Source organism: Colius striatus, chromosome W (assembly GCF_028858725.1).
Source record: "Colius striatus isolate bColStr4 chromosome W, bColStr4.1.hap1, whole genome shotgun sequence".
Taxonomy (NCBI): Eukaryota; Metazoa; Chordata; class Aves; order Coliiformes; family Coliidae; genus Colius; species Colius striatus.
Window position 1 is genome coordinate 5,632,324 of NC_084789.1, and position 22,047 is coordinate 5,654,370.

Below are 22,047 nucleotides of genomic sequence, written 5' to 3' on the forward strand. Positions count from 1 at the left end.
GTTCTTCATTGGCCCAGTTCTTGGGTATGTGGGCATCTACATGTCGCACCTTCACAACCAGCTTCTCCAGGTGGGCAGCGATATCTTGCCACAATGAAGCAGCCCAGATGGGTTTGCCCCAGCATTGCCAGTTATTCTGTTTCCATTGTTGCAGCCATCCCCACAAAGCATTTGCCGTCATCCATGAGTCAGTATAGAGGTATAGCATTGGCCATTTTTCTTGTTCGATGTTGTCTAAAGCCAACTGGATTGGCTTTCACCTCTGCAAACTTACTTGATTCACCTTCTCCTTCTGCAGCTTCAGCAACTTGTTGTAGGGGACTCCACACAGCTGCTTTCCACCTTCGATGTTTTTTCCCACAACACAGCAGGACCCATCGGTGAACAAAGCATATTGCTTGTCATTTTCTGACAGCTTATTGAATGGTGGGGCCTCTTAAGCATGTGTCACTTTCTCAGGCAATATTCCAAAGTCTTTGCCCTCCGGACAGTTGGTGATCAGTTCCAGGATGCCTGGGCAACTGGGGTTTCCTATACTAGCTCGTTGTGTAATCAAAGCAACCCACTTACCCCACATGGCATCAGTTGCATGATATGAGGAGGACACCGTCCCTTTGAACATCCAGCCCAGCACTGGCAGTCGGGATGCTAAGAGGAGTTGTACTTCTGTCCTGATCACTTCTGAGGCAGCTTGGACTCCTTCATATGCTGTCAGTATCTCCTTCTCAGTTGGAGTGTATCAGGCCTCAAATCCTTTGTATTCCTGGCTCCAGAACCCAAGGGGTCGGCCTCGAGTCTTACCAGGTCCTTTTTTTGCCAGAGGCTCCAGGTGGGCCATTCTCTTCTGCTGCAGTGTAAAGCACATTTTTCACATCTGGTCCTGGTGCCTAAGAAAGCCTGGGTTTCTTCCTTACTGATTGGTGAAGACATTGCAGTAATCTTGTTGATTATACCATTGGGATATGTCAATGATCATCTTGCCATTTTATTCCTAACAATTGGATCTCCTGTGCAGGCCCTTTGACTTTGCTTCGTTTTATGGCAAAGCCAGCATTCAATAGAATTTTAACTATTTTCTTTCCTTTTGCTGAATTGCCCCACACAATAATGTCATCAATACATTGTAGGTGTTCGGGGGCCCCACCCTTTTCCAGCAGAGCCTGGATGGCAAATGGTAGGGCTGTCCTTCCACCCCGAGCAATTGATTCCAAGTGTACTGAATGCCTTTCCAGATGAAGGCAAACTGGGGCCTGTACTCAGCTGCCAATGGAATTGAAAAGGATGCATTAGCAATGTCAATGGCAGCGTATCATCTGGCTGCCTTGGACTCCAGTTCCTATTGGAGTTCCAGCATGTCTGGCACAGCAGCACTCAGCAGCGGTGTGACTTCATTCAGGCCACGATAGTCTACTGTCAATCTCCACGCTCCAGTAGAATTTTGTACTGGCCATATGGGACTGTTAAAGGGTGATTGAGTCCTGCTGATCACCCCTTGGCTCTCCAATTGACAAATCAGTTTGTAGATTGGATTCAGAAAGTCACAGTCCGATATTGTCACCGGTGCACTGTTGTGGTTGCAACTGGCACTTGTTGGTCTTCAACTCTCAGCAATCCCACAGCAGAATGGTCCTCTGAGAGGCCAGGAAGGTTGGACAGCTATTCAGTTTCTTCCGACTCCAAGGCAGCCACACCAAAAGCCCACCGATACCCTTTCAGGTCCTTGAAATACCCTCTCTTTAGGTAATCTATTCCCAAGATGCATGGAGCTTCTGGGCCTGTCACAATGGGGTGCTTCTGCCATTTATCTCCCGTCAGACTCACTTCTGCTTCCACCACAGTGAGCTGTTGGGACCCCCTTGTCACTCCGGAAATAGAAATTTGTTAATCTCCTCTATAACTTGGGAACAAAGTGCATTGAAGTCCAGTATCCATGAGAGCCTTGTACTCTTGTGGATCTGATGTGCCAGGCCATTGGATCCATACAGACCAACAGATCCTATTGTCCCTGTCCTCCCCCTGGCTGGAGGCAGGGCCCTTCTAATATAGATTATTTTGTGTATCACACACTTTCTGTGGGAAGGAACTAGAGGTCTCTTTGAGAGGATCAGAAGCAAGAATAAGCACCACATCTCTGGGGAGCTGCTCACTGGAAACCAGGGCAGCATTTTTCCATTAGGAGTTCCCTTTTGTTTTTGCTTGTAGTTCCCAGACTCTTGTCTCTAGGGCCATGGTAGGTTTTCCATTCCATCTCCTCATGTCCTCTCCCTTACTGCGTAGATAGAACCACACGTTGCCCCAGTGTGTGTATCCTCTGTATCTCCTCTCTTGATCAGAAGAACGCTTGTTCCTAATAGCAGAGACACAGGCCCGTACAGGTGGAGAGCAGGAGATATCTTTCTTAAATTGTTGGAACTCACGGGATAGTTTTTTTCACAGCATAGACACAGGATCATAAGGAAGAAAGGCTTCCTTCATACTGCTGGAGTTGGCTGACCACTTCATCCACCATTTTCCCCTCGCCTTCTTTCCACGACATGACAACCAATGAGTTGGCATACAATGGTGGTACGCTCTGGGAGATGTGCACTGGACCTCATCTAAGTTGATGGATAACTGCACCTTGTCCAAATAATGAGAAATGACTTCAAGCACAACCAGTTCCCTCAGGTACTGGATACCTTTCTCCATGGTAGCCCACTTACCTGGGTGACATGTGATGTCTTCCTTGAATGGATACCTTTCTCTTACACCTGAGAGTAATCGCCTCCAAATGCTGCATACTTGTGTCCTTTTTCCAATTGTCTTGTCAATGCCTCCTTCCCTAGACAGGGAGCCCAGTTGTTTGGTTTCCCTGCCCTCCAGTTCCAGGCTACTGGAAGAATTCTCCTCTTCCCCCTGAGGACGCTGGCTAATGTTGAATAGCATTTGATATATACTAGCCAGGGCCCAGCACAGTGCAGTCAGTTGTTCCTCTCTGGAATAGTCATAGCATTTTCTTTTCAAGTACTCTATCAGGGTGCTGCCCTTATATCTTGTTCGAGGTCACATGGGATTGAGCGGCCTGGCCACACCCCCTGGCGGCAGCTGGGGAGAGTTAACTCTATCCTGTCCAAACCCAGGAAAGCTGTGGAGGCATGCTACCACCCAGCACCTCGTTTCATCCAAGGTGAAATACATAGCCACCAATTTTATTGTACTTTTATTGGAAGATCAGGCAGGGCTGCCAGCTGAGGCCCTAGAGGCCATCCCGCACTCTGCCGAGGAGCCTCTCTTCTCCCCATCCCTCCCCTCAGCCTTTTGACGGCATCCTCAGACCGCACTGAGAGCCACCCTAATGGGCGACATCTCCTGCCACCACTATGTGGAAGGAGGGAGGCTGGAACCCATGGTCCACCGCACTCGCACTCATACTTTGAGCCATCGCAGATCTATATGCGCTGTGTCCCCAAGGGTAGAGTCTGCCCCCACCCACCAGCTCCTCCCTCTCCCCTTGGCCCTGGCACCTTGGCCCCTCAAGGACTCCGGGGTGCTCTATGTCAGGCAGGTGATGTGGCGTGGCCACTGGCAGGGGACAGGCGATGGAAAGCAGTGTCAGCCCTGCACAGAGTATGGCTCAGTGTCAGCAGCACTGGCCATGCCAGGCTGCACAGTGGTGCGGAGTCCAACCAGTTAAAAGGCACCACTGGTGGCCAGGCTTCCACACATTTTCCTATGGCTTGGGAGCACTTGCCCCACAGTATGGAGGCTGGGAAGCACAGCTCCTATCCCAGAAGCCAGGAAGATGGCAGCGCTAACGTCTTCTCAGCCAAGACGGCAGCCCTGGTGGAAAAAGCTCAGAGCAGCCTCGGAGGCGGAGGCTTGAAGGACCATAGCAACTCAATGTGCTTCAAAGTAGATGGCGGTGGGGGGAGAGGAGCCCATGGTAGGCTTCAGGGATGCCGAGGGGCCCCAATGGCAGTACAGCTTCATGCAGCGGCAGTTCACCTCCACGCTGCATCCAGAGGTCAACAAATTCTCCTTCTGCATGTTCGACAGCCAGAAGGCAGTGGAGAATGAACAGGAAAGGGTTAAAACTGTGGGGTTCTGGATCATCTACCCCTACAGCGACTTCAGGTGAGAGCAGGGCTCCCCTCACATAACGGGGGAGGGAGTCTGCTGCAGGAGGCAGGGCGACACCCCTGATGCCTCTCACCTTGCTGGGTAAAAATTTTAGAGTATTCTGGCCTGAGGGGGCGACAAGCACCAGCGGGGTCCCGCGGAAGTGAGGATCTTCTCTCCCTCACCACTCCCATCTCACCCCATCCCTCCCTCACTCCCCATGGCACCTTGCTGGTGACTAAAACTTTTCCTCCCCCGTCCTCTGCCCATATGGCAAAGGGGCTGGAAGCTGGCACGGGGAGATTGCCCTGCCCTCCGCTGTCCATGCACCACCAATGAGGCTGTCACAGGTGACTGAGGAACCAACAAGGAGGGGTGTGCTGCTGGACCTGCTACTGACAAATAAGGAGGGCCTAATTGGGGATGTGAAGGTTGGAGGCAAACTTGGCTGCAGTGACCATGACATGGTAGAGTTCAAGATCCTGTGTGGAAGAGGCAGAACACAAAGCAGGACCGTAACCCTAGATTACAGGCAAGCCAACTTTAGCCGCTTCAAAGACCTACTTGGATGGATCGCATGGGATAAGATTCTAGAAGGGCGAAGTTCCCAAGAGAGCTGGTCAATCCTCAAGAACCACTTCCTCTAAACCCAGGATCAGTGTGTCCCAATGCGCAAGAAAGGAGAGAAAGGAGGTAGGAGGCCTCCATGGATGAGCAAGGATCTGCAGGGACAACTCAGGCAGAAAGCAGACATTTATGAGAGGTGGAAACAGGGGCTGACTTCTTGGGAAGAGTACAGGAACAGTGTCAGAGCATGCAGGGGTGTAACTAGGAAGGCTAGAGCCCTTCTAAAATTAAATTTAGCCAGGGATGTTAAGGACAGTAATAAGGCATTTTTCAAGTACATCAGCAGCAGAAGGATGGTGAGGGAGAATGTGGGCCCACTACTAAACACAGAGGGTGCCCTGGTGACCAAGGATGAAGAGAAGGCCAAAGTACTGAATGCCTTCTTTGCTTCAGTCTTTACAGCTAAGGCTGGCCCTCGGGAAGGCCAGTCCAGCAAGGATAACATGATGGCCAGGACAGCAGAGGACTTGCCCTGGGTGGAAGAGGAAGACGTTAAAGACCTGTTGCCCAAGCTTAAGGCTCATAAGTCAATGGCTCCTGATGGGATACATCCGAGAGTGCTGAGGGAGCTGGCTGATGTGATTGCTAAGCCGCTCTCATCATTTTTGAACAATCATGGAGGACAGATGAGGTGCCTGAGGACTGGAAAAAGGCCAATGTCATGTCAATCTTCAAAAAGGGCAGGAAGGACGACCCAGGAAACTACAGGCCGGTCAGCCTCACCTCCATCCCTGGAAAAGTGATGGAACAACTCATCCTGAATGTTATCACTGAACATATGAAGGATAAGATGGTTATCAGGGAAGGTCAACATGGATTCACCAAGGGGAAATCCTGTTTGACTAACCTGATAGCCTTCTCTGAGTGCATAACCGGCTGGCTAGATGAGGGGAGAGCAGTGGATCTCATCTACCTTGACTTCAGCAAGGCTTTTGACACTGTCTCCCATTACATCCTCATCAGAAAGCTCAGGCAGTGTGGCTTGGATGAGTGGACAGTGAGGTGGATCAAGAGCTGACTGAATGACAGAGTCCAGAGGGTGGTGATCAGTGGCATAGAATCGAGTTGGAGGCCTGTGGCCAGTGGAGTTCCGCAGGGATGGATTCTGGGGCCAGTCTTGTTCAACATCTTCATCAATGACCTGGATGAGGGGACAGAGTGTTCCCTCAGAAAGTTCGCTGATGACACAAAACTGGGAGGACTGGCTGATTCCCCAGAAGACTATGCTGCCATTCAGAGTTATCTTGACCAGCTTCAGAGTTTGGCAGAGAGGAACCTCATGAGGTTCAACAAGGACAAGTGCAGAGTCCTGCATCTGGGAAGGAACAACTCCATGCACCAGTACAGACTGGGGATTGACCTGCTGGAGAGCAGCTCTGCAGAGAGAAACCTGGGAGTCCTGATTGATAATAAACTGAACATGAATCAGCAATGTGCCCTCATGGCCAAGAAGGCCAATGGCATTCTGGGATGAATCAAGAAGAGTGTGGCCAGCAGGTCGAGGGAGGTTCTTCTCCCCCTCTACTCTGCCCTAATGAGGCCTCATCTGGAGTAGTGTCCAGTTCTGGGCTCCTCAGCTCAAGAGGGACAGGGAATGGCTGGAGAGAGTCCAGCACAGGGCCACCAAGATGATCAGGGGAATGGAACATCTTTCATATGAGGAAAGACTGCGGGAACTGGTGTTGTTTAGAGAAGAGGAGACTGAGGGGGGATAATATTAATATTAGAAATATCTAAATTATGGGTGTCAGGAGGTTGGGACATTCCTTTTTTCTATGGTATTTAGCAAAAGGACAAGGGGTAATGGGATGAAGCTGGAACACAAAAAGTTCAATTTAAATATAAGACAAAACTATTTCACTGTGAGGATGACGGAGCAGTGGAACAGGCTGCCCAGAGGGATCGTGGAGTCTCCTTCCTTGGAGGTCTTCAAGACCCACCTGGACACGTTCCTTTGTGACCTGATCTATGTGGACCTGCTTTTGCAGGGGGGTTGAACTAGATGATCTCTAAAGGGCTCTTCCAACCCATACCATTCTATGATTCAATGATTCTAAAAAATGGAACAACACAATAAGTTGAAGGTATGCAAAATTGGGATATTCACATAAAAAGCAGTGCAAGTAATATCTTCCTTTAAAATTATATTCTCCATTTAAAATAGGATTGTTTAACTATATATAACAGCTGGCTATGTGCCTTTGTAAATTTTACACTCTATGATATTTGATGAAGAACCATCAGTGGTGTTAAGCATATTTGATTGATGACTTGATTTGAATAGCTTGCATTTATACAATTGCAGTGGGTCTGGGATGGTAGTGATTTTCCACAGCAGCTCTTGCAGTGCTGTGCTTACTGTTGGTATCAATATTATGACTACTGCTCACACAGCATCAGGGCTGTCCCTCCAGCATTCCTTCCTCCACCTTCACCAATAGCTGTGGGTGGACACAATCTTGGGAGGGACCATGGCCAGGACAGCTGACCCAGGCTGACCAAGGAGATATTCCATACCATATGATGTCAGGTCAGTAATATAAACTGGGGGAGAGGAGCAGGAAGGGGAGGCAAGATTCATTTCTGGTCTTCCCAAAGCAACCGCTATGCGTACCAAAGCCCTGCTTCTCGGGAGGTGGCCGGACGTCGCTGCTGATGGGAAGTAGAGAGTTACAGTTCTATCTGCTCTTGCTTTGCTTCCCACGCGTGCGGCTTTGCTGTTTCTTTATTAAACTGTTTTTATCTCAACCCACGAGATTCTCATCTTATTTTCTCACCTTCCCTGGCATGCTAAGGAGGTGGGGGTATAGAGCAGTGTGGTGGGCACCTGGCATCCAGCCAGGCTCAAAATACCACACCCTTATATGAGATTTGTAATATTGCTAATTAATATGGCTGGTATATTACATATTTTGTGGAATCTGGACTCATCTGGGTATCAGAGAGGACAAATTTGGGATGGAAACATGTTAAAATGCCCCCTGAAGCGGCCAATCCCTGGGTGGCAGGGTGTGTTGATGAATTTGGGCAAATTCCTAGGACGGTTATCTCCTCCTGTAACCTGGGATTTTACACCTGAACAGATAAAAAACCCCATCTTTACTGGCACACCGCTTGATAGAAGGGTGTCTTGCCTACCCCAATGAGGCCCATCAGGTTCAGGCACTATACTTGGGCCTAGCCTCTGCCTACTGAGCCGCACTCCAGTCCTCTCAGAGAACCATGGTTGAAGTGGAAACTCAAACTGTATCTGAGATCAGGAGAAGGAGTGAAAGAAATCAAAAAGGAAATGGAAACTGCCCGGTCCCTGACCTCATCAGAACTTTGAGATATGCGAAAAGATTAGTCGCCAGACAGGTGAGCGGATTGGTGCCTGGCTGCTCCAGTGTTGGGATAACGGGGCTGACAGTCAGTAATTGGAAGGTAGAGAAGCCCAACAGCTGGGATCTCTTGCTAGGGACCGGGGAACTGATAGAGGCATTGGAAAGAAGACCTCAATTTTCAGTCTCTGGAAACGGCTCCTCTCAAGTGTAAGGGCAAGATACCCATTCAAGGAAGATCTCGTAAATGCCTGAGGAAAGTGGACTAGAGCAGATGAAAGCATCTAGTACCTAAGGGAATTAGCTGTGCTGGAAGTCATCTATGGTGATCTAGGTAATGCTGAGGCCTCCACAGATCCAGACGATGTCCAGTGTACACAGGTCATGTTGAGGAAAGTGATTCAGAGTGATTCAGCCAGACATGGATATACCAACAGTGGAGAGAATATCTTCTTGGTTGCAAAACTATGAAGAGAGCCTCTGCACCTCCTCACCAGTGTGCAATGATAGCCTTACTGTCAGAACTGCCCCAAGAATTCGATCATCCACTGCCCCGACCAGGAAGTCCCAGACATACGAGTCAACTTTTTGCATGGCCAAGGAGAGGATATAAGGAAATGGGATGGTGAACCCACTTTTAAGCTGGAAGCTCGTGTACGTGAACTAAGGGGGAAGACAGCTGTTAGAAATGGATTGCCCAAGAGGGCTTTCAGCGTAGTAGCTGCCAGAACAAAAGAAAACAATCGGCAATCTCCAAGACATAGAAGAACTGTAACCACCTCCATCAATGTAAATGAGGAGACTTCAGGTCTAAAATTGCAAGGATCAGATAGCGAATACTCTGATGAAGAACAGAAATAGAGGATCCCTGCCTCTAGCCAGAAGGAGGAAATGGATGACTGAATCTACTGGACTGTGTGGGTTCGATGGCCTGGCACTTCAGACCCACAAAGATATAAAGCCTTAGTAGACACAGGAGCACAGTGTACATTGATGTCATCAAGTTATAGAGGCACAGATTCTGCCTATATCTCTGGAATGACAGGGGAGTGTGAAGAGTTATCTGTATTAGAGGCTGAAGTGAGCTTAAAAGGGGACAAATGGGAAAAACACCCCATTGTGACTGGTCCAGACGCCCCTTGTATTCTTGGCAGAGATTACCTCAGGAGAGAGTACTTCAAAGACCTCAAGGGGTATCGATGGGCTTTTGGTATAGCCACTGTAGATACAGAGAAAATCAAACAACTCTCCAGTTTACTTGGCCTTTCAGAAGACCCCTTTGTTGTGGGATTGCTGCGAGTTCAAGAGCAACATATAACAATTGCTACCAGGACGGTGCACCGGCGTGTTGTAGTGGCGCAAGCAATATTCATTCAAAGATGTAGAGAATCTAGGTAATACACATGCAGAGACATGCATGAGCAACATAGTACAACCAATAGAGTTAACTGAAAACCACCCTTCCTTTTCTAGCTACATCTTTATATGCTGCTTCTGCCCATGTGATCACCCAGGGCCCAATTGCTTAACTTGCAGCACCTGTTTCTGATAATTGGAAGTAGCTTGCCAGCTGCATTAACTTGTCCCTACCATCTTTATTCAAGCTGGCTGGTCCAAGCCACATTTGTGCCTACACTGGAGGCAATATCGCATGAACTGAGACTCCCTGGCTCCCATCTGTGAGTTGATTCATCAACTGGAAGCTCAAGGAGTAATCAGCCAAACTCATTCCCCATTTAATAGTCCCATATGGCCTGTGAAAAAATCTGATGGGGGATGAAGGCTAACAGTAGACAATCGTAGCCTTAATGAAGTGACACCACCACTGAGTGCTGCTGTACCAGACATGTTAGAGCTCCAGTATGAACTGGAGTCAAAAGCAGCCAATTGGTATGCTACGATTGACATCGCCAATGCATTTTTCTTGATTCCTTTGGCAGAAGAGTGCAGGCCACAATTTGCCTTCACATGGAGAGGTGTCTAATATACCTGGAATAGATTGCCCCAAGGGTGGAAACATAGTCCTACCATTTGTCATGGTCTAATCCAAACTGTGCTGGAAATGGATGATGTCCCTGAACATTCACAGTACATTGATGACATAATTGTATGGGGCAACAAGGCAGAAAAAGTGTTTGAAAAGGGAAAAGAATAATTCAGATTCTCCTAAAAGCTGATTTTGCTGTAAAAAGAAACAAAGTAAAGGGACCTGCACAAGAGATACAGTTTTTGGGCATGAAATGGCAGGATGGGCGTCGGCATGTGCCTATGGATGCTGTGAACAAAATAGCGACTATGTCTCAACCAACTTGTGGGATTCTGGAGGATGCATATCCCAGGTTATAGTTGTAGAGAAGTTTCTTGCTTATACAGGACATGGAGTTTTGTTAGAAGCATGTTTGCACAATCCAAGCTTTCACACAGATAGCCAGGTCAGCTTGACCTTGGGCGCATGACAGGAGGAGATTGCCTGAAAACGGTGAGCAGTTGAGAAGAAGTAAAAACAAGATATTTTTAACCACAGCTGTACTGAGATTTTGCTTAAACTACGAGTGTTGAGCTTTAGCAATTAACCAATTAGCTTGTGTGGAGTAGCATATTGCTTTGCAGATGTAACCAATAAATATTATGTTACTATCACCTGAATTCTGTGCTATTGTATAAATATCAGTGTGTATTACTAAGAAACAAGCACTGCCTCTACCTCCATGAAGATACATCTTTGACTCCGGAAGCTCCCGCGCAACATATAGTCAGCTTGTGAGCCCTCTTTTTAGAGTAACCAGAAAGAAGAACTGTTTTGAGTGGGGCATTGAGCAACAACAAGCTTTTCAACAAATTAAACAGGAAAACTCGTTGTCGTGGTTTTGCCCAGCCGGAGCAAAGGGGAAGAAAACCGCGACTCCTCCCCCTCCCCCTCTCGACGGAATGCGGAGGGGATCGGAGAGGGAGGAAAAAAAAAAGTAAAAGAGCCAGCGTAAGTTGAAATAAGAACAGTTTACTGGGGAAATTGAAGAGTAACAACTATAACAAAGACAAGGGAATATTACAAAGAAAACTGGTGAGTGATACAGTTGCTCACCACCCGGGACCCGACGTAAGCGACCGCTCCCGACCGGCGACCGAGAGCCCGCGCCGCCCCCCCCGCAAGAGCTTATTCCGGGGCAAGAGCTTATTCCGGCCAGCCCCTACCTGTACCCTGGGCATGACGGTTAGGATGGTATCGAATACCTGCTGGCCAGCCTGGGTCAGCTGTTCAGGCTGTGCCCTTTCCTGGTTCCTCACGGGAATTAACTCTATCCTGGCTCAAACCAGGACACTCGTGCAGTTGCCCTTGGGCCCATGCGTACAGGACCAGATGTGCAGAATATCCTCTACACTGCCGCTGGAGAGCATGGTCTCACCTGGAGCCTCTGGCAGAAAACATCTGGAGAAACCCGAGATTGACCATTAGGGTTTTGGAGCCAAGGATATCAAGGATCAGAAGCCCACTACACCCCAACTGAAAAAGAAATACTAGCAGCATATGAGGGACTTCGAGCTGCTTCAGAAGTCAATGGCACAGACGCTTATCTCCTCTTGGCACCATGTCTGCCTGTGCTACACTGGATGTTCAAAGGGAAAACCCCTTCTATACATCATGCAATCGGCGCTATGTGGAGTAAGTGGATGGCGTTGATTACATAACAATCTGGGCTGGAGAAATCTAATCGCCCAGGAATCCTGGAAGAGATCATGGACTGGCCAGAAGGCAGAGATTTTGGAGCATTGCCTGAGGAAGTAGCTCGTGCCCAAGAGGCACCACCATATAATGAACTATCAGAAGATGAGAGACATTATGCTTTGTTTACTGATGGATCCTGCCGTGTGGTAGGAAACCATCGTAAGTGGAAAGCTGCTGTGTGGAGTCCCACACGACAAGTTGTTGAGACCACTGAAGGAAAAGGTGAGTCGAGTCAGTTTGCTGAAGTGAAAGCCATCCAACTAGCTCTAGAGATTGCAGAACGAGAGATGTGGCCAGTACTCTATCTTTATACTGACTCCTGGATGGTGGCTAATGCCCTATGGGGATGACTACAGCAATGGAAGAAGACCAACTGGCAGCGCGAAGGTAAACCCATCTGGACTGCTGCATTGTGGCAAGACATTGCCGCTCGGGGGGAAAACATGACTCTGAAAGTACATCGTGTAAGATGCTCACGTGCCCAAAAGCCGTGCCACTGAAGAACAATGGAACAACGAACAGGCAGACAAAGCTGCCAAAATTGAACTAGCTCAGGTAGACCTAGACTGGGAGCATAAAGGTGAGCTATTTATAGCTCGATGGGCCCATGAAACATCAGGACATATGGGGAGAGATGCAACACATAGATGGGCTCGTGATCGAGGGGTGGACTTGACCATGGAAGCCATTACACAGGTCACCCACGAATGTGAAACATGTGCTGCAATCAAGCGAGCCACACAAATCAAGTCTCCCTGGAACAGAGGCCGATGGCTGGGTTTTCAGTATGGTGAGGCCTGGCAAATTGCCTATGTTGGACCGCTACCACGAACACACCAAGGCAAGCGTTATATACTCACCATGGTGGAAGCAACTACCGGTTGGTTGGAAACATACCCTGTAAACCATGCCACTGCCTGAAATACTGTCTTGGGTCTTGAAAGGCACGTTTTGTGGCGACATGGCACTCCAGAAATAATTGAATCAGGCAGTGGGACTCAATTTCTAAATAATCTCATAAACTCCTAGGCACAGAAACATGGCATTGAGTGGATATACCACATCCCCTATCACCCACAAGCCTCTGGAAATACTGAAAGATATAAAGGATTACTAAAGACCATGTTGAGAGCACTGGGCAATGGGGCATGGAAGCAGTGGGATAAAAATTTAGCATAAGGCTGGTTAACAGCAGAGGTTCAACTAACCGTCCTGGTCCTGCCCAAACAAAACCTCTACATACTGTGGGAGGAGATAAGGTCCCCGTAGTGCACCCAGGGAAATGGCTGGGGAAGGCAGTATGGGTTGCACCTCCCATGGGAAAGAGCAAACCCATTCGTGGGATTGTCTTTGCTCAAGGGCCTGGGTGTTCTTGGTGGGTGATGAGAAAGGATGGGGAAACTCGATGTGTACCTCAAAGAGATTTAACCATGTGAGTTATCTGTTGTAGGCTATGAGGTATGAACTTCACAAGAAACCAGTTGAGTAGACAAATCAAGCTGGTGTTGGTGCCCAACACTGAACACACTGTTTCCCCTGGCTTGGATATCCATCTTGATGGATGAGACCTAAGTTATGGCCTGCTCCAGTGAACATCTACAGAGGATGAAAGATATAAGAATGTTTGTTTGTTCAATGCAAGATGCAAATGAGAATACAAGAATTGTGTTTGTCTGTTCAAGAGTAGGGGTACTGGTTAATGAGAGTATATAAGAATGTATATGGGCTGTTTAAGATGGTTTGTCTGAGCATGACATAAATGGTATGGAATAAGGGGTGGAGATTGTAGTGGGTCTGGGACGGTAGTGATTTTCCACAGCAGCTCTTGCAGTGCTGTGCTTACTGTTGGAATCAATATTATGACTACTGCTCACACAGCATCAGGGCTGTCCCTCCAGCATTCCTTCCTCCACCTTCACCAATAGCTGTGGGTGGACACAATCTTGGGAGGGACCATGGCCAGGACAGCTGACCCAGGCTGACCAAGGAGATATTCCATACCATATGACGTCAGGTCAGTAATATAAACTGGGGGCGAGGAGCAGGAAGGGGAGGCAAGATTCATTTCTGGCCTTCCAAAAGCAATCGCTACGTGTACCGAAGCCCTGCTTCTCGGGAGGTGGCCGGACATCGCTGCTGATGGGAAGTAGAAAGTAACAGTTCTATCTGCTCTTGCTTTGCTTCCCGCATGTGCAGCTTTGCTGTTTCTTTATTAAACTACTTTTATCTCAACCCACGAAATTCTCATCTTATTTTCTCCCCTTCCCTGGCTTGCTGAGGAGGTAGGGGATAGAGCATTGTGGTGGGCACCTGGCATCTAGCCAGGGTCAAACTACCACAACAATAAGTGAATCACATCAGAAAACATTTTTTAAAAAGGAAAAGCCAGAATGTTCAATAGTTACATGTAGCTTCTCAGAAAAAGTACCTTAAATAGAACATGCTTTAAGAGGGCATTAGAGCAAATACTTCCAAAGTTTATGTGGGACTATTCAGAGTGGGATGTTATGCAGTGAGTTGTGCTAGCACCTTTCAGTCAAGCCTGAAAGCAGTACAGCTACAAGAGCAGAGGAGCAGGACTGCAGTCATTTATGACTCAAAATTGTGGAGGAAAAAAATTAGGGAGCGTGGACATGGATCCCGGGGTATAATGCTAGGCCCGTTGGGGCAAGGCAGCCTGGGCTCTAGTTATATGGATTTGATGCACAATCAAGACCAGAGTCAGAGCCATGGTTAAAGCAGTTGCTGTCACGTAGACAGCAGGCCGCTTTCTGTTCGCTCAAGGTCGGACTGTTTTCGGCTAAAAGTGGTAAACAACTTCGGGGAAAAACAAGATGGGAAAATGTGAGGGAGCTTGCTTATCGCAGAAACCGCAAGTAGGATGAACATAAGAAAATGTAATCTTTTAGGCTTCAAGCTTTTTTTTTTTAGGCTTCGAGCTGTTTTTTTTAGGCCAAGAGTCGAAAACTTCGCGGCACAAAATCATGCTCCACATTCTGTTTTTTTTCCTGAGTCCCTGGAAGCAATAAGCTGCACTTGTTCTTTTCCTGGAGCACCTTCTCTTGGATGCCATCTCAACTGCACTAGCAGGTGCATTAAGGGAGGAGAGAGCCAAGAGTCCACCCACTCCCTTTGTGCCAGCTGGAGAGGAATGCAGCAGGTGAAATCTGGTGCTGCGGTAGCATGCATAGGGGATTATGAGGTCAGTTAGCCTCTTTCTTACCTGTGTGTGAGTAATTTTATTTATATGAGAATTTCCTTAAAATGAATGAGATTATTCTTGTGAGTAAATTTCCTTGTTTTTGTTAAAAACTTGGTTTCTGAACAAGGTACACAATCAAACAATGTTTTGGGCATTTTGCTCCATGTAGCTTTTTAAGGTAATATGTGATATTTCACATGTTGATTGTTTTTCATTACCCAAATATCTTCTAATTCTGACCTATTTTTTCTGTGGGAAGATTTAGAGGTCATATGTAGTGGTTCTGCCTGGGACATGTTTTTTGGTAGCAGGAGGGCTACAGGGATGGCTTCTTTAAACAAAAAGAGTTGCCAGAAGTTTCCCTGTAGCTCACAGGGTTAGGGCCAGTCAATTCTAAGCTGGACCCTGCACCTGACCCAGGCCTGGACAATTAGTAATGGAAGTAATGCCTCTGTGAATAACATATTTGAGAAGGGGAAGAAGTTGTTGGTCAGTTGCAAAACTGAGCAGCAACAAGGAGAGAGAATGTGAAAACATCTCAGCATACACCAAGGTCAGTAGAGAAGGAGGGGGAGGAGGGGGCTTAGGCACTGAAAAGGCTTCCTTGTGATATTTGGTGAGGACCATGGTGAAGCAGGTTGTCCCCCTGCAGTCCATGGGGGACCACCGGGAAGCAGAGACCCACTCTCAGCCTGTAGAAGAGCCCATGCCAGAGCAAGTGGATGCCTGAAGGTAGCTGTGACTCCATAAGAAGTTCATCCTGGAGCAAGTTCCTGGCAGGACCTGGGAGCCTGTGGGGGAGGTGCCCACGCCAGAGCAAGTTTGCTGTGAGGACTTGTGATCCCATGAGGGATTCAGGCTGGAGCAGTGTGTCCCTGAAGGACTGTTCTCCCGGTGGATGACCCACGCTGGGGCAGTGTGTGAGGAGCTGCCCCCATGGGAGGCCCTGACAGCTCTGGAAGACAAACATATATTATGAATGCCCCCTCCTTCCTCCTCCTCTCCTTGAGTTTTTATTGCTGAGCTGATGTCATACAGTATGGACTATCCCTTTGGTCAGTTTGAGTTAGCTGTCCTGGCCATGTCTCCTCCCAGGATCCTGCCCACCCCCAGCCTACTGGTGAAGGTGGGGGAAGAAATGTTGGAGACAGCCTCAATATTGTGCAAGCAGTAGCCAAAACACTGATGTGCTATCAACACATTTCTAGCTACCAACAGGAGGCAAAGAACTGTGAGGACTGCTATGGAAAATTGCCACTATCCCAGTCAGACCCAATACATGTCCAAATGGGAAGATTTATGTTTGTAAATTTAGCTAATATTAGGGTGTTTGCAGCACATATGAAAATGAACATCACAGTAATTTTTTTCTAGTTCTGGATGTTTGTATGCATTTGCTGGGATACTTTGGTGCATTTGGTTACATTTATTGATCTCGTTCTCATGATTTTTAATAAAAATGAGTGTGTTTATCTACACACCGAGCAATATTTTGCTATGTTGCTTAGGGGGGCAGGCAGCATCCCTGCACCCTCCTGCCCCTCTTTTTTAGTATGAACAGAATGTGGAAGCTATGTCTGTAAACTCAGTGCTTTGTGAATTGGTTACTCAAATCCTTGTGGGGCTAGGTCTCTAGTTTTATGGTTCTTCATTCTTACTGTGTTTCAGGTAAGAATTTGCTCTTCATCAGGCAGATACACCCTTGGAGAATTAAATTCGGTATTACATAATTGTTCCATAAGGAGATAATTTTGTTTCCGATTGTCTTTTCACAGTCTTCTGAGGTTAATGTCTAATTTGGAAACTGTTATGTAAACCGAGCACCTAATGCACATCAAACCCAGCGAAAGACCTCCGTTTATCTCTTCACACCTGTAATTACTGTGTTTCTAAACTTGGACGACAATTCTGTGTAATTGCATGACTCACAAAAGAGAATTTATTGTTGGTGTTTTGGTTAGAGTTTATTGAAGTCCTGCATGCTTTCTGTGAGATACCAAGTGCCTCCAGTCATCTCTGTTTGTGTGCAGAATGAACCCATGGGAGAGTATCGCCAAGCCAGCCACGTAGCCTTGCAGTTATCAGATGAGAGCAGTATGAAGCAAATGGGAGATGCAAGCAACTGCATATGGTTCTGCTGCTGCCATACGTGTTTCACTCATTTCATAGCAGTTATGGTGGACCTGGGCTTCAGGTGACTTTTATATATTACAGACTTCTGGTATTAATGGAAATGTATGTGGCTGATTTTTAAGACAATTAATTACTCATTGTCATTAGGCACATCAGGAATTTAATTAATGCTCAGAGGACTTGCTTGCACATGCCTGGACTGTTGGTTCCAGCCCTTGTGGCGTCTCCCTCCCTGTCTATAATACACAGAGAAACTCATGCTGTCATGGAAATCTTGCTTTTATTGCCATATCAACTAGGGCATCTGTAGTAAGCATTCTAAAATTAAATCAGTTACTACCTCCAGAGTCACAAGGGAGAGACATCTTTTGTCAAGAAAGAACAATATATGAGAAAGACTGAATGGGAATGTGTGTGAGTAGACGTAGCCTTTGCACTCTGATGGTTTCGGATCTTAATTTGATGTCTATATTGATCTTTAATTTGATCTTATCTTGGAAGAATCTCTCTGGATAACTTCTCATCTATTCAAGGAATGCAAAGCCTTCTTTTAATGATAACAGAAAAGTAAAAAGGATTAATTCTAAAACTAAAAAATTCAGAGCAGATACGCTGATATATATAACGTGTCTGCCCAGCACACATGCTAGTTGAGCCAATTGCAGGAAAATATAAACAGGTGCTGGTCGTGTTCCACTCCGCCGCCCAATCTTGCAAATAGTTGGGTGACCCCAGCTGGATCTGCATTGCGGCAAGTGCTCCAAAGAACATGTCAACCTGCAAGAGAAACTCGGTAGACCGTTTAGACTCGTATTTCTGGCTGTATTCGTTTTGCCGGGACCTGCTGCTGGGTTCCCTCCTTTTCTACACAAGCATACCCTCGGCCCAGGCATCTAAGCCTCCATTCTGACTCCCACTCCCCAAAGTTGATTTGCTGCAATTTGACTGCTGGTAATTTATCTACTATTGACTGGCTCTTGCTCCCTAAAGTGTGCTTGTGCCGGTATGGGTCCTGACCCTCGAACAAAATGGTTAAGGATGTACAGACAGCACATTAAGATATCATGTTGCCTATCGGGGGGAGTTCTATGCCCCATGCTCTTCCCCTCCCTAAGACAGCGGAGTTGTACTTTAAGAGTAGCGTGAGCACGTTCAACAATTGCCTGTCCCTGGCTATTGTAAGGGATGTCATGCACTATTTTAATCTGCCAGGTTCGACAGAATTCTTGTGTCACATAGGAGGTGTAACAAGGCCCATTGTCAGTTTTTATTTGTTTGGGACATCCTAGGACGGCTATACATTGTAGCCAGTGCCTAATCATGTGGCGCGCTGTTGCTCGGTGCATGGGGTTAGCTAGTATGTAGCCACTGCAGGTTCCCACTAACTGTTGCGCCTGTTGTAGCGTAGTTATCTGGTCAATTGCCAACAATTTCTGTGCTCTCACTTGCCTTTTTGTTTCTCTTAGAACAGAGTATCACTGATTTGCAATCACCATAAGACAGTAGACGTCTGTGATATTCTTGTTGCATCCCTTTAGAATATAGTATATTAGAAATAAAATACAGTTCTTCAATGCAGCAATTTCATTTTGAAAGGTTCCTTTATCTGCAAGTTGTGTGACAAGAGGAAGGCAATTTAGGTTAGATGTGTTACATAGAAAATCCAATAATGAACGAAATGCAGTCTTAAGAGACCTGGAAATTTAGAGGCATGGTTAGAGTTTTACAAAGTAATTTCAGCACAATTGCAAGGAATCTGAAATGAAGCAGCATAAAAATTGCAATGATTATTTTCCATGGTGGAAAGATTCAGGTGGAAACATGCTGCCTGTTCAAACTTTCTGGGAGAGAAGATGGGGATCTTAGTTCTTAAAAATGCTCTCAGATAAATCATGTCACCCATGTGACTCGTGCAAAACCACTGTCTGCTAACACTCCAAACACATCAATCCTTAGCAGAGGTTTCCAAAGGCCAAAGTCAGTCTCATTAGTCACTAAATGAAGATTCACTATCAGAACTGTCTTCTGCTTTCCCATCATCTCCCCAGGCAGGCACAGGGGCATCCGGGATCTCGAGAAGATCTGGATTTAACCCTTCAGAAATAATTTTGTTTCATATTGCCTTAACAGGAACACCCACTTGTACCATTTTGAGATATCTGGCATATCTTGGATCCTTGGGCACAGTTCTGACATTTTCTGTTACTGCCTCTGTTGTCTGTAACTGTTCTTCATGTGTATTGTTCCCAGACTGAGGTGACACTGCTGTCTATTGATCCATAGTAGCTTGTGCCACAGGAGCATTTGTAACACTATTCATATTTGCACTGGACACTTCAAATTTGACATCTTCTAGGCCAGGAATAGAGGATAACTTTGCATCCAAAATATTGAGCATTGTTTCAATTTGTTGGATACGAAGAGACAGTACAGACAATTTCTCTTCACAAACAGTAGAAAAGCTGTTGAGAAACTGCATTGTGTGAACCACAAACTAGTTTAGAAATGCTACAGTTCTTTTCTGCTGAATAGCCGGAACCTTGGTGATGTTGCTGCTGGAGCCCACAATGGGCAGCCCGTCCTCATCCATGTCCGCAGCCACCGGCTGGCTCCCTCCCCCAGCTGCATCCTTAATCAACTGCGTTTCCTGGGCTACCTTCTCGGCATTAGCAATCACTTCCTGCAGTCGGTTTAGCAACGCTGCCAGTCTATCGCTGCCCTTTCCTGTTTGCACTCTCAGCGGTGCAGCCAGCATTCCTCTCCCCTGCGTTTTCTTTTTCTTTATCTCCCCCTGCGTGCTTGATGGTACCCAGTCTAACACGGGATCACGCCCCCCCACTCTCCCCTGATCATCATGCGCCGCACTTCTGCCTGACTCTGCCCCATCTGCATCCTCTGCAACTCATCCCAGGGGTAAACCGGCGGGCCAGGCTCGACTGGGAAGCAGCCCTCCCGCGGGGGCTCTGCTCCGGGGCTGCACCTCTCACTCTTCTCCTTGCTGTCAAGTTTATCACATTCCGCGTCCCCACATAGTGATGGTCCAGTCTGCACCCCAAACTCTCCATTACTACACTCATTTGAGCCTCCTGATCGCCAGAAGTTCTTTCCTCTGCCTGCGCTTTCCACCCCTCCCCACGGATAGTTTCCTGTGCCGTCGACCAGACCTGTTTCTCCTGTGCTGTCTTAGACAGAGTCCTCTTAATCTCCCCCCACGTTTTAAGATGCTGGTCCATCCCCTTGGCCCCCGCCAAAGCAGCCTGCAGCATCTCCTCCTCTACTGCTGTCCAATTCTGGACACTTAATAACTCTGTGGGTGCCTGTAACACACCCTGTCTCTGCAACCATAGGATGCAAGCAGCCGTGGGTGCGCGGTGAACCCACTCATCCACCTCAAGCATTACTGCCTTGAGTACCTTAATCACTTGTTCCATCTGTGCCATGGCCACGGACGTCTCATGTTCTGCCGATCACGTCGGAGTTACTATATGTTGCCGTTACCGGCAACATCGCCAGGCTGCCCAAACGGATCACAGCTCACCGATCGCTGAGGGGACAAGACCACTGCATACTCAGTATGGATGATTCTTTGTTCCAGCTTTATTGCTTGCGCCATGCACTTATATCTGCTAGCACAAGCACCTCCTTTTGCTCCACCCCATGCCTGCCTCTTCAGTACTCTCCGTCTCTCGCATCACAGCCCGAAATCTTCTGGGCACCTACAACAGTTGTATCATACTTAAGTGTAATTCATATAGATATATGTATGTAAAATTAATTATATAAATTATGTTGGTTTATATTATATAGATCAGTTACAAATTAGTGTGAATTTTAATGGATACATTACATTACTGGTAGTGTAGGAGTGTGAAATATCCGTAATTTAGGATTCTAAAGGTAATAATCTCAGACTTGTTACACAGGTTTTATCATGAGGTTCTCTTACAGTATTGACTTTTGAATTATTTGCTAATAAACTGATAATCAAGATTTATAATTATACTGTATACATTCATTGCACAAGCCAATTCAGTTCCTTCCTTCCTCCTCAGTGAAGCACAGTTTGAGCTAGGGATATCTTTCATGTATCGTTTTCAAATACTATAGTGATGATTGTAATTTTTATTTCTATTAAAGAAAAACTTTGTACAGTTAAACTACTCACATGAGCATTCACTCTTTGTATGTGACTAAACATAGTGAACTCTTTACTATTAAAAAGTTTATTAGTAGTGCTTGGCTTTTTATTTGATGCATTCCAACTTTTTTTTTTTTTTGCTTCTGTAAATGCCTCAAAGGATAAAATGACAAAACTGTAGCATTAATCTAAACAATGCATTTATTATGTCTAAAATTATTTCTGACAGTACATTATATAGTAAGCTTTATAATAGTTCCCCAAGTAAAATGCAAGTCCTGTAAATGTAGGCTGAAGAGAAATATGATAATGGTCTTCAAATGCATAAATGAATGTTACAAAGAGGAAAGAAATTGCATAAAACTAATTGAGTGAGATTGCATCAAGAAATATCAAGAAATCTTCAAGAACCACAAAAAAAAAAAAAAGCCAGACGAGTCCACCTGAGGTTACTGCAGCAGCCACTTCACTTTCCAGTCTTCTAGGACATGTGGGAAATTTTATGTTTTTATTTGTGCAACAAAAACAATTCATTTTTATTGATAAGATATCCTTCTGTCTCTGAATAATGCAGAATACTAATCTAAAGTTTTATCTCAAATATATGTTGAACATTTCCCAGTTTTTATTATGTCCATTCTAGTTCTGGAATAACAGTCAATTCACTGCATTTTCTTTCAAACTTTGGACATATATTCTTGAACATAGATCAATATTTACAGCAGAGAAACAGATCAGTAAGCACAAGTCAAATAATTCCTCAGTTACCTGAGGTACTTTTAATTAAATTTGGGATGTTTTGAAG

The 22,047-nt window shown here is 46.3% G+C and overlaps 1 pseudogene; it reads right to left on the minus strand.

Annotated features, from left to right (window-relative positions):
• Nucleotides 1-19,091: 19,091 nt before the first annotated feature.
• LOC133628573 (WASH complex subunit 3-like) lies at nt 19,092-19,694 on the minus strand (annotated as a pseudogene).
• Between the last annotated feature and the right edge of the window lie 2,353 nt (nt 19,695-22,047).